The sequence below is a fragment of the Micropterus salmoides genome, unplaced genomic scaffold (genome assembly GCF_014851395.1).
Source record: "Micropterus salmoides isolate LMB-PRFRI ecotype aquatic unplaced genomic scaffold, ASM1485139v1 Ms_hic_scaffold_4, whole genome shotgun sequence".
NCBI classification, from domain to species: domain Eukaryota; kingdom Metazoa; phylum Chordata; class Actinopteri; order Centrarchiformes; family Centrarchidae; genus Micropterus; species Micropterus salmoides.
In genome coordinates this window covers 13,530,334-13,542,384 of record NW_024043372.1, presented here as the reverse complement: position 1 = coordinate 13,542,384, position 12,051 = coordinate 13,530,334, and the positions used below count along the sequence as shown (strand labels likewise).

Here is a 12,051-nt window from a genome sequence, read left to right as displayed (position 1 = left end):
ATCTCCAAAGACATCTTCCAAGACACTAATACATTTCACTTCATCATTATTATCAGAAAAAATGTTTTAAAACAAGGAACAGAAATACATATCCGACATCTTCCAATATGCAGTAATGGATGGCAGGAGAACTAATTATTATCACCGCAGACTTCTGTAAGCATTCATTTCAAATCATTAAATGAGGAATCACAGATCCAGAAGCCAGAGAACAGCAGTTCATTACATACTCTCTCTGATCTATGTAGTATTAGGTTGACATTATCATTTTGTCTCAAACACCCATTACTTTTGCTTTAATTCAGACTTTAAAAGCTCAGAAGGTTTACCTTGCCTAGCTAGTTCTAACACTCAAAAATGAAACAGAGTGTGTCTGCATACTTCTTGTTTCTATGCTGTTTAAATGACTGTGTGTAAAATACAGTCCTGAGACCGAAGTGTTAGATTTAATTTAACTGTCATACACTGAAATGAAAGAGTGTATAGTATGCTTTGACACATTGGTGCACTGAAGCACTCAATATAAAATGATTTATTATCTATCTACAGTATACATTGTACATATTGTAGAACATCCCTCAGGCAGGCTAGCTAGTCTTATTGGTAACACATTTCCTGAAGTGTCTTTGTTTGAGTCTGACGTGAAATTGATTTTTAAAAACTGTCATGAATTAACTACAAGGTCTATGAAGTAGTTGAATACTTGAACTTTGGAGCATTACTTGCATTTCTGCATTGGGTGTAAGTGTACAGAAATTAATTTGCCTACAAAAAAGTAATTTCTTCGCATATAGTGTAGTTATATTGCTTCAGTATTGAGATTGATTTAAACATTGCATGGTAAAACTAGAAAGAAATTATTTCATACAGGGAATTTACTATTTTTACAAGGAACACCATTCTTGGTTGCCTCTGAGAGCCTGTATGCTGCTGACCCTGAAGAAATCGGGTCAGATTTTCTGCAAAATCCATTGGTTTAAGTAAGCTGTGACATTCTTGTACACTCCCGAGCTTCTTGCCTACTAATTCTGAATTCTAAACACAGCGACAACACCGCAGCTAACAAAATGGAGTCCGCTAACACCAAAAAACATCTGGCTCCCAACACAAACTTGACGTAAGGATAAAAAAAAAAAAAAAGTTTTATGTGCAGAACTTAAACTTGCAGACTGACTTAAAGCCAACCAGCTGACCCTGGGTAGCAGTTAGACAGTTCTCTGTCTCAGAGAGGATTGTGGAGATTTTAGTCTTTTTATCTCAAGGCTTAATGTGATGTGAGGTAGTTCAATCATGACAATTTCAGTGTGTGTTCTGCAGCTTTTAAAGTGAAGTCCCTATTGAAACTGTAAACTTTTTTTTTTTCTTTTTTCTGCAAAGTGGGTTTCGCGCATGGGCGTGGCAAAATGACTCGCCACCTAGAAAATTGGAAAAAATTAGCCCCTCGTCCACGTTCAACCTACATGCATGAAATTTTCTGGGGACATGTATCATATCAAAATGCACAAAAAAGCCTCAAGAAACCATATCCTAAACTCAACAGGAAGTCGGCCATTTTGAATTTTATGGTCATTTTTGGATGATTTACACACTTCGTACTTTAACAAACTCCTCCTAGGGATTTAGATGGACCGACTTCTAATTTCTGCTGTGCCTTCTAAAGGCATTGACGATGAAAAGTTGTGCTATCTGTGAGTTTTCGTCAATGGGCGTGTCCTTGGCGTCAATGATTCGCCATGAAACAGGAAGTTATTGTAACTTCAGTGTACATGCTAACATCTGGACCAAAGTGTACATGTAGGATGAGAGTCCTGCCCTGAACACATGTACATGCCGACATTCACCCACAGTCATAGCGCCACCTGCTGGCAACAGGAAGTGACGTTTAACGAAGCAGCCCCCGCCGCACGTTTCACCTGCGTGTATGAATTTTCTGTGGTACGTGTATCCAAAAAGCCTCTTGGAGCGATGCCCTAAAACCAACAGGAAGTCGGCCATTTTGAATTTTATGGTCAAATTTTGGATGATTTACACATTCCATACTTTAACGAACTCCTCCTAGAAATTTAGTCCGACCGACTTCAAATTTCTGCTGTGCCTTCTAAAGGCATTGAAGATGAAAAGTTGTGCTATCTATGAGTTTTCGTCAATGGGCGTGTCCGTGGCATGGCGTCAAAGTTCATCTCTTCGCCATGACACAGGAAGTTGTAACTTCAGTGTACATGCTCAAATCTGAACAAAACTTTACGTGCTTGATAACTCTCCCACCCCAAAGACATCTACACGCCATACCGATTTATATTCATAGAGGCAAGTGCTATGTAGCTCCACATAGGAGACACAGGAAGTGACATAACACCTTCATGCAGTGTTGGAACCGCGTAGCAAATTCACAGCAGCACCAGCAGAGCTCCAGAATATGCAATGCGGCCGGCTCACACCCGGACGCGCTACAAGTGCAAGGGCCCGCCCAACGCTGCTTGCAGCTTTAATTGTTCTTGTTATTTTTAATTTATGTGCTTTATCTCCCATCTATTCATCCCTCTGCTAAGCAACAATCTAATTTATAATGTTCAGTCTAGCTCACTAACCATTTTTGTTATCATTCAATAAATAGCTATGCTGACGTTGCTGCGCCTCTCTGGTTAAAAATACACAAATAGTGTAAAAAAGGCAGGCAAGTTGATGCCGATATGTCATGCGAAGAGCATGGATTAGTTATAAAACGTCAAGCTGATAACATATTACTGTAAATGTTGCAGTGGAAGTTTACCTCAGTTTTCAGCATTTTACATGATGCTGTCTCCAGTGTGTTGGTCTCAGTTTTGGCTCGCTTATTAGTTCAAGCACACGCACATGCTTGGAAAAGGTAGTAGTTGTAAACTGAAACCTCACCGCTAGAGGCCACTGAAAACTACACATGACCCCTTTAGTAAAGTATCTCACAAAAGTGAGTACACCCCTCACATTTTGGTAAATATTTGATTATTTTTATAATAATTTTATATTATTATTAACACTGAAGAAATTACGTTTTGCTACAATGTAAAGTAGTGAGTGTACAGCTTGTATAACAGTGTAAATTCACATCACACAGCCATTAATGTCTAAACCGCTGGAAACAAAAGTGAGAACACCCCAAAGTGAAAATGTCCAAATTGGGCTCAATTAGCCATTTTCCCTCCCCGGTGTCATGTGACTCGTTAGTGTTACAAGGTCTCAGGTGTGTATGGGGAGCAGACGTTAAATTTGGTGTTATCGTCCTCACACTCCCTCATACTGGTCACTGGAAGTTCAACATGGCACCTCATGGCAAATCTCTCTGAGGATCTGAAAAAAAGAATTGTTGCTCTTCATAAAGATGGCCTAGGCTATAAGAAGATTGCCAAGACCTGAAACTGAGCTGCAGCACGGTGGCCGAGACCATACAGTGGTTCAACAGAACAGGTTCCACTCAGAACAGGCCTCGCTGTGGTTGACCAAAGAAGTTGAGTGCACATGCTCAGCATCCAGTGTTAGGCAAGCTACTTGGAAAATGTAGTGAGGTAAGCTACTTGCTACTCTACATTAAATGAAGCTTCACTACACAGAAGCTACCCCCCAGTGAAATGTAGCAAGCTAAGCTACAGCAATGTGGCAAAAGTAGCTTAGTTACATCTAAGCTACTTTTAATTTTTTTAATATTTTATAGTTAGGTCTAGTGATGCCATATTTATACACACACTCACACACACAGTAAAGGCCTAGTTTATATTAAACTAACTTCATTCCACAGTAGTAGTAGTAAAAACCTGCTCCAAAAAGTGTGTGTGTGTGTGTGTGTGTGTGTGTGTGTGTGCGAGAGAGACACACAGAAACTCTCCTACTTACTGCCAATCATTGCAGCTAAATGTATTTTCTCATGCAACAAACGCAGAAACATTGTTGTTTGTATAAAGTAACTTAATTATCACATTATATCATACGTCATATCATTAATATTGTTTGCTATTTTAATAATTGTTCCTTTGAAAAATTATACTACTTGTCAAAAAGCAAGACATAGATTTAATGTAACATAGGCCTATATTGTGTTTTTATTCCTCTTTCTTTAGTTTTTATGTCATTTAATTGTTTATTAATTATATTTTTTTTATTGTTTATATGTGAATTTGTGCTCTGGCAACATTGCAACCAAAACAACCTAAACATTCATGGCAATAGATGAGAGAGAGAGAGAAAGAGAGAGAGATCTCATCTCATGGAAACAAGTTTCTGCCACTACATTTCAAAGTTTCCTCTTCACTAGAGGAAGAGGTGTCCAGGCTGGAACCTGATCCTTCTCACAAGAGGTGTTACCTACCTAGGCTACACATACAGGTCCGTGTGTGGCAGTGGCATCTCTTACTGATCCTTCAGAAATGCTTGGGGAAATGTAGCGTGTGTGGAAGCTACCACGCTACTCAGTCAATAAAAGATCTTCGCTACTGAAAAGCTATTTGATGAAGAAAATAGCGACGCTACCACCAAGCTACTGAGAAATGTAGTTAAACTAGTATTCGCGCTACTTGTAGCGACGTCTTGCCTACAGTCAAGCATGGTGGTGGGAGTGTCATGGTCTGGGGCCGCATGAGTGCTGCCGGCACTGGGGAGCTACAGTTCATTGAGGGAACCATGGATGCCAACATGTACTGTGATATACTGAAGCAGAGCATGATCCCCTTCCTTCGGAGACTGGGCCGCAGGGCAGTATTCCAACATGATAACGACCCCAAACACACCTCCAAGACGACCACTGCCTTGCTAAAGGAGCTGACAGTAAATGTGATGGACTGGTCAATCATGTCTCCAGACCTAAATTCTATTGAGCCTCTGTGGGGCATCCTCAAACAGAAGGTGGAGGAGCGCAAGGTCTCTAACATCCACCAACGCTGTGATGTCCTCATGGAGGAGTGGAAGAGGACTCCATTGGCAACCTGTGAAGCTCTGGTGAACTCCATGCCCAAGAGGGTTAAGGCAGTGCTGGAAAATAATGGTGGCCACAATCAAAATAGACATTTTGGGCCCAATTTGGACATTTTTACGTAGGGGTGTACTCACTTTTGTTGCCAGCAGTTCAGACATTAATGGCTATGTGATGTGTTATTTTGAGGGGGCAGCAAATTTACACTTTACACTCACTACTTTACATTGTAGCAAAGTGTCATTTTTTCAGTGTTGTCATGAAAAGATATAATCAAATATTTACAATAATGTGAGGGGTGTATTCATTTTGCGAGATACTTTAGATTACAATGTGCCTTACAGTTCCTCCTTGCCTAATGGCCGGCCATACTTGCTGAAAAAGATGGTGTGGCTCTATTGCGGCCCACTTTAGATTATGTGGAACACTGTGATTGGCTTATATACATACAATCAAATAAGTTTGTACATTTAGGTGGAGTCAGATGGCAGTAGACTCCTACAAAATTTATGTCCATTGGAATGGTCTGGGGATATGACTGGGTCCAGGTAAATATTTGCAGCTTTTCTCTGTTTTGTATAATTGTAAATTAAACATCTTTGTTAATAAATTTTGGACTTTTGTTCAGACAAAACAAGACATTTTAAGATGTAAATATGAAGTCTGAGTGTTACAGCAGAATTTTTTTAAGTGCACTGTACCATTTCAGCAGACTCCATGTTTTCCTTGTCAGTGTAATAGCTGTTTATGAAAGGGAAGGCTTGGCCCCAGGCATGACTGCTGGTACACAACCGACTCTGTCATATTTAGGGAAGAGGTAAACAAAAACGGCGAACATAAACAGTAACATTGGTTTTGTTTTGCCCTCCAGCCACTGCAGCCACCAAGAGCTCGTCCACTCTATGTCATGTATCAGCTGTAAACAGACTCTTCTGTCTTCAGTAGTCCCATTTACTCACTGCTGCTACAAGGCAATAAGTGCTCTGGGGGACGTTTGTTGTGTGAAAGATTGTGTGAGTGAGTGTGTGTGTTTGCACATTAACGTGATGCTTATGTCTGTCCGTTAGGCGGTAATCAGAGAGGAGGCTTTCTTCACAGTGAGCAGCTGTGAAACTCAGAAAGAGCATGGGATCAAAGGGTACAAGGAGTGTTATGTTGCTGTGGTTGGTATGCAACACAAAATTTGGCAATAGCATGCAAGATACTGTATCTATTTTGATGATTATCCTGAAATAACAAAGTGGATGAAGTTAAACAAGACTAAGAGTCAACAGCCATGCCAAAGGCTCCGTGAGGGTGTACTTTGGCATGGCTGATGATTGATTATGATTATTTTAAAACGGCTTGCGTGAACCCACTTTTAAAGAAACCTGGTTTAGATCCCTCCCTCCCACATAATTTTAGACCAATTTCAAAACTGCCTTTTATTGCAAAGATTCTAGAAAGAATTGTGTCCAAACAGCTGCTCACTGTACTGGAAAATAACAAATTATTTGAAAAGTTTCAGTCTGGTTTTAGGAAGTACCACAGCACTGAGACTGCCCTGCTTAAAGTCACCAATGACCTTTTAATGTCTGCTGATGAAGGCATGTGCTCAGTCCTTGTACTCCTGGACCTTAGCGCTGCTTTTGACACCATTGATCACAACATCATGTTAGACAGACTGAGGCACTGGGTGGGGATCTCTGGTACTGCCCTAGAATGGTTTTCATCCTACCTGTCAAATAGGAAGTTTTGCGTGTCTGTGAACAACTATGTCTCCTCATTCTGTCCAGTTAAATATGGTGTGCCTCAGGGGTCGGTCTTAGGACCCATTTTGTTTTCCTTGTATCTGCTTCCCCTTGGACATATTATCCATAAACATGGCATTTCTTTTCATATTTATGCTGATGACACACAAATATACTTGCCCGTCAGATCCACAAATCCTGGAATGCTGAGTACACTTAACAACTGCCTTTGTGAAGTTAAAAAATGGATGTCAAATAATTTCCTCCAGCTGAACTCAGACAAAACAGAAATCCTGGTCATCGGGTCTCAGCAGATGGCAAATCAAATACTGCCATCTGCTGGTTCCCTAGTAAATCACATTAAGCCTGTGGCAAAGAACCTTGGTGTCTGGTTTGATAGTAATTTAAATTTCGAGCAGCACACCACAAAGCTTGTTCAATCATGTTTTTATCAACTTAGAAATATAGCAAAAATTCGATCTATGTTAACTTTTAAGGACACCGAGACCATTTTACACGCCTTCATCTCATGACGCCTGGATTATTGCAACAGCCTTTTCACCTGTTTAACCCAAAAATCTATTGATCGACTCCAGACTGTCCAGAACTCAGCTGCCAGGCTTTTAACCAGAACAAAGAAATATGACCACATTACTCCTATTTTAGCTTCATTACACTGGCTCCCAGTATGTTTTAGAATTGACTTTAAAATTCTATTGATCACTTTTAAAGCTCTTCATGGCCTCTCGCCTTGTTATATTTCTGACCTTTTAGTCCCATACACACCAGCACGTACCTTGAGATCCTCGGGCAGAGGTCTATTGTCTGTTCCAGAGTCTCGACTGAAAACTAATGGGGACAGAGCGTTTGCTGTCAGGGCCCCGAGGCTCTGGAACAGCCTGCCCGAGGAAATCAGGTTGGCTGAGTCAGTGAACTCTTTTAAGTCCCTTCTTAAAACATACTTTTATAGGAGAGCCTTTCCCGATCTTATTTGACTTTATTTTATCCCTTTTATTTTATTGTATTTTACTAATTTTATATTAATTTTTCATGCTCTTATCTTGTTTTTTTGTATTATTCTTTACACTTGTTAAAGCACTTTGTAACTTGTTTTTGAAAAGTGCTCTACAAATAAGGATTATTATTATTATTATTATTATTATTTGGCACAGCGGTTCTTTCAGCTAAATGCTAACATCGGCATGCTAACAGGCTCCCAATGACTAAGCTACAGTGGGTACGGAAAGTATTCAGACCCCTTTAAATTTTTCACTCTTTGTTTCATTGCAGCCATTTTCCAAAAATCAAAAAAGTTCATTTTATTTCTCAGTAATGTACACTCAGCACCCCATCTTGACAGAAAAAAACAGAAATGTAGAAATTTTTGCAAATTTATTAAAAAAGAAAAACTGAAATATCACATGGTCATAAGTATTCAGACCCTTTGCCGTGACACTCATATTTAACTCAGGTGCTGTCTATTTCTTCTGATCATCCTTGAGATGGTTCTAAACCTTCATTTGAGTCCAGCTGTGTTTGATTATACTGATTGGACTTGATTAGGAAAGCCACACACCTGTCTATATAAGACCTTACAGCTCACAGTGCATGTCAGAGCAAATGAGAATCATGAGGTCAAAGGAACTGCCTGAAGAGCTCAGAGACAGAATCGTGGCAAGGCACAGATCTGGCCAAGGTTACAAAAAAATTTCTGCTGCACTTAAGGTTCCTAAGAGCACAGTGGCCTCCATAATCCTCAAATGGAAGACGTTTGGGACGACCAGAACCCTTCCTAGAGCTGGCCGTCCGGCCAAACTGAGCTATCGGGGGAGAAGAGCCTTGGTGAGAGAGGTAAAGAAGAACCCAAAGGTCACTGTGGCTGAGCTCCAGAGATGCAGTCGGGAGATGGGAGAAAGTTGTAGTAAGTCAACCATCACTGCAGCAATCCACCAGTCGGGGCTTTATGGCAGAGTGGCCCGACGGAAGCCTCTCCTCAGTGCAAGACACATGAAAGCCCGCATGGAGTTTGCTAAAAAACACCTGAAGGACTCCAAGATGGTGATAAATAAGATCCTCTGGTCTGATGAGACCAAGATAGAACTTTTTGGCCTTAATTCTAAGCGGTATGTGTGGAGAAAACCAGGCACTGCTCATCACCTGTCCAATACAGTCTCAACAGTGAAGCATGGTGGTGGCAGCATCATGCTGTGGGGGTGTTTTTCAGCTGCAGGGACAGGACGACTGGTTGCAATCGAGGGAAAGATGAATGCGGCCAAGTACAGGGATATCCTGGACGAAAACCTTTTCCAGAGTGCTCTGGACCTCAGACTGGGCCGAAGGTTTACCTTCCAACAAGACAATGACCCTAAGCAAACCGCTAAAATAACGAAGGAGTGGCTTCACAACAACTCCGTGGCTGTTCTTGAATGGCCCAGCCAGAGCCCTGACTTAAACCCAATTGAGCATCTCTGGAGAGACCTGAAAATGGCTGTCCACCAACGTTTACCATCCAACCTGACAGAACTGGAGAGGATCTGCAAGGAGGAATGGCAGAGGATACCCAAATCCAGATGTGAAAAACTTGTTGCATCTTTCCCAAAACGACTCATGGCTGTATTAGATCAAAAGGGTGCTTCTACTAAATACTGAGCAAAGGGTCTGAATACTTATGACCATGTGATATTTCAGTTTTTCTTTTTTAATAAATTTGCAAAAATTTTACATTTCTGTTTTTTTCTGTCAAGATGGGGTGCTGAGTGTACATTACTGAGAAATAAAATGAACTTTTTTGATTTTTGGAAAATGGCTGCAATGAAACAAAGAGTGAAAAATTTAAAGGGGTCTGAATACTTTCCGTACCCACTGTACTTTAAAAGTTCAGTGTGTAAGTTTTAGTGGCATCTAGTGGTGAGATTTGTAAATTGCAACCAGCGGCTCATGGTGCATTTATGTGCTCCTCAGATGGTCCCATTTCCAGAGTTGTGAAGTCGTTCTTCTGACTTGAGTGTGTGATCATGTGCTCTGAAGTCGAAATGTGGAATCAACATGGACGCTACTACAAAGATGTGTTCGATTAGCATTATCAGAGCATATAAACAACACACATAGATCTAGTTCACTTTACATTATGTTACTTTATGTCCCATGTACACTTTATTTCTCTTTTTGCTATAAAGATTTAAGGGGGAAAAAAGATTCTAATTATTCCGACACCACATGAATACACTGCTCAACCCTTCCTTTTCCAAGTGCGCAGGAGAAGCTACTCTTGTTTTCTTACTTCTAATAAACAATTGCACTACTATTATTACTAACGTTACTTGTATCTTCGTAGTAGTAGTAGTGTGAAACATGGTTTGTAGAGCCGTTTGTCCGTTTGGGCTGCTCTAGAAACATGGTGGCGCAACATGGCAACGTCCATGAAATAGGACCCGCGGTGTATTTAGATAGAAATGTCTCATTCTAAGGTAATAAAAACATAACGGATCATTATGTAATGTCTTTATACACCACTTAAAACATAGTTATGTGTATTATATTGAATTTAAAGAAATGTAATTAAAAGCTCATATTATTTTTTATTTATGAATATGCAGTTTTAATATGAATAACAATATCTTCAGTTTATTTTTATAAGGAGTGGAATGGGACGGGAGTCATTCTTCCGGGATTAGCATAAGGCAGCAATTTAAAAAAAAATCTTTCATGGGATTGGGAGTATTTTTGCAGGAGTGGGATAAATACACTTTTTAACCAAAGCAACTTATAATTGCCATATATGTCAGAGGTCACATGCCTCTGGAGCAACTAAGGGTTGCAGCAGGAACTGAACCTGGTTCTGCAACACCAGAGGCATCTGTCTTAGCCACTGCGCCATGAATTGAACAGGAGTGAGAATCCACTCTCATGTCACCCTCTACTGTGGACAACCCGTGAACATAACATGATATCCAAACTGATCATCACACTAAATGTGTACGTGTGCCTCCAGCATGTAAAAATCTGCCTTAACCTATGAAATAGGTTTACCCTGATCAGGCCATTTTGTGATGAGCCACCTGGTCTCAGTGTCACATCCATCAGGTGGAATAATTTTCCTGTTAACGAGCTCCAACAGGCCACCTGAACACTACCATACACAAGATGGAAGTAGTAGTATTAGATGCTAGATTAGATTTAAATCTTGTTTGGAATAAAACCTAGCATTCTGTTGCCCAACACCAACAGTCACTGATTAACTGTTAGACATTTCATTTTCATCAAGCAGGACAGCATGCACTCAAATTCCAATTATTTCTGGAATTCAGCTGTCAGCGCAGATTTATTAGTTTTCTCCCTTTCTTGTTATCAAAAACTGCAAATAAGTCGATTGTGAACAGAAGCTGCAGTATTCACTGTGTGTCTAATATTCTCTTTTATTTTAAGGTAAACAGAAGTGAAAGAAATGAAAGATAATAAACTGAATGTGAGTTGGAGCTGTCAAGCTGTTTTCCAGAGCAGGGCTGACATAAGAAGTACTGTGTTTGTGTATATGAAACAGCGCTGCAAATGCATTCTCCCAAAGTGAAAAATCTTTTGTTTAATCATGTTACTACTTCATCTGGTCTGGTGTTGGAGGCAGTGTTGCTCTTGTGAGAAACTACAGTGAGATCAGGTGAAAATTATGTTTATAGCTCTGTGGGAGTTTATTTAACTAGTTTGTCCCCAATTAACAAAAAGATCAAATGAACCACTTAAGTCATTCTGGATGCTGCAGTGTGTATCTATTTTGTAACGTAATGTTCTGCAGAAGGCAGACAACTTCTGTCAGTGTGAAGTTGCTTAACATGCCCTTCATCAAATAACTTATAGAAGTTAAAGATACCTTGTATGTTTAATGCACTTACCAAAATGCATTGTGTTTGTCCTTGAGGCCTAAATATGTTGACTGAGACGATTCTTGGAAGAATCTGAGACCTACATTGTTTATACCCATGTTTGCTAGCTTGCAGTATTCCTTTCCAGCACATTGCTACATTTCTTATCCTTTCAGATCACATCAGCCGCTTGTGTGATAGCACGAGATTTTAACAAAAAGAGGATTCACGCTTAAAAACATGACTTCAATAGGAAAATCCCAACCTCCTTCAAGAAATACAAAGTCGACATTGGCATGATGCTAAAATGTGCCCTCGCGGTAGTCTTGAAACTAGATTTTTCAGAGAATATTGAGGCATTTGACTGACAGGTGTGGCAGCCTGTCACAGTCCACTCTCATGGTTGCCACTTGTTTGCCTCACCTTAGGTCCATTTAGGCTCCAACCCTTATGCCCAAAGTTGGATCACATGACCAGATGAAACAAGCGTAGACTTAAACCCCCAGGCTTCAGATAGTCCCTTTAG

General features: G+C 40.2%; 1 protein-coding gene across 3 annotated transcripts in view; it reads left to right on the top strand.

Moving 5' to 3' along the window:
• The window catches only part of tafa3a (TAFA chemokine like family member 3a), a 109,765-nt gene that overhangs the window by 50,302 nt on the left and 47,412 nt on the right, over window positions 1-12,051 (top strand). The gene's annotated exons all lie outside the window — the stretch shown is intronic.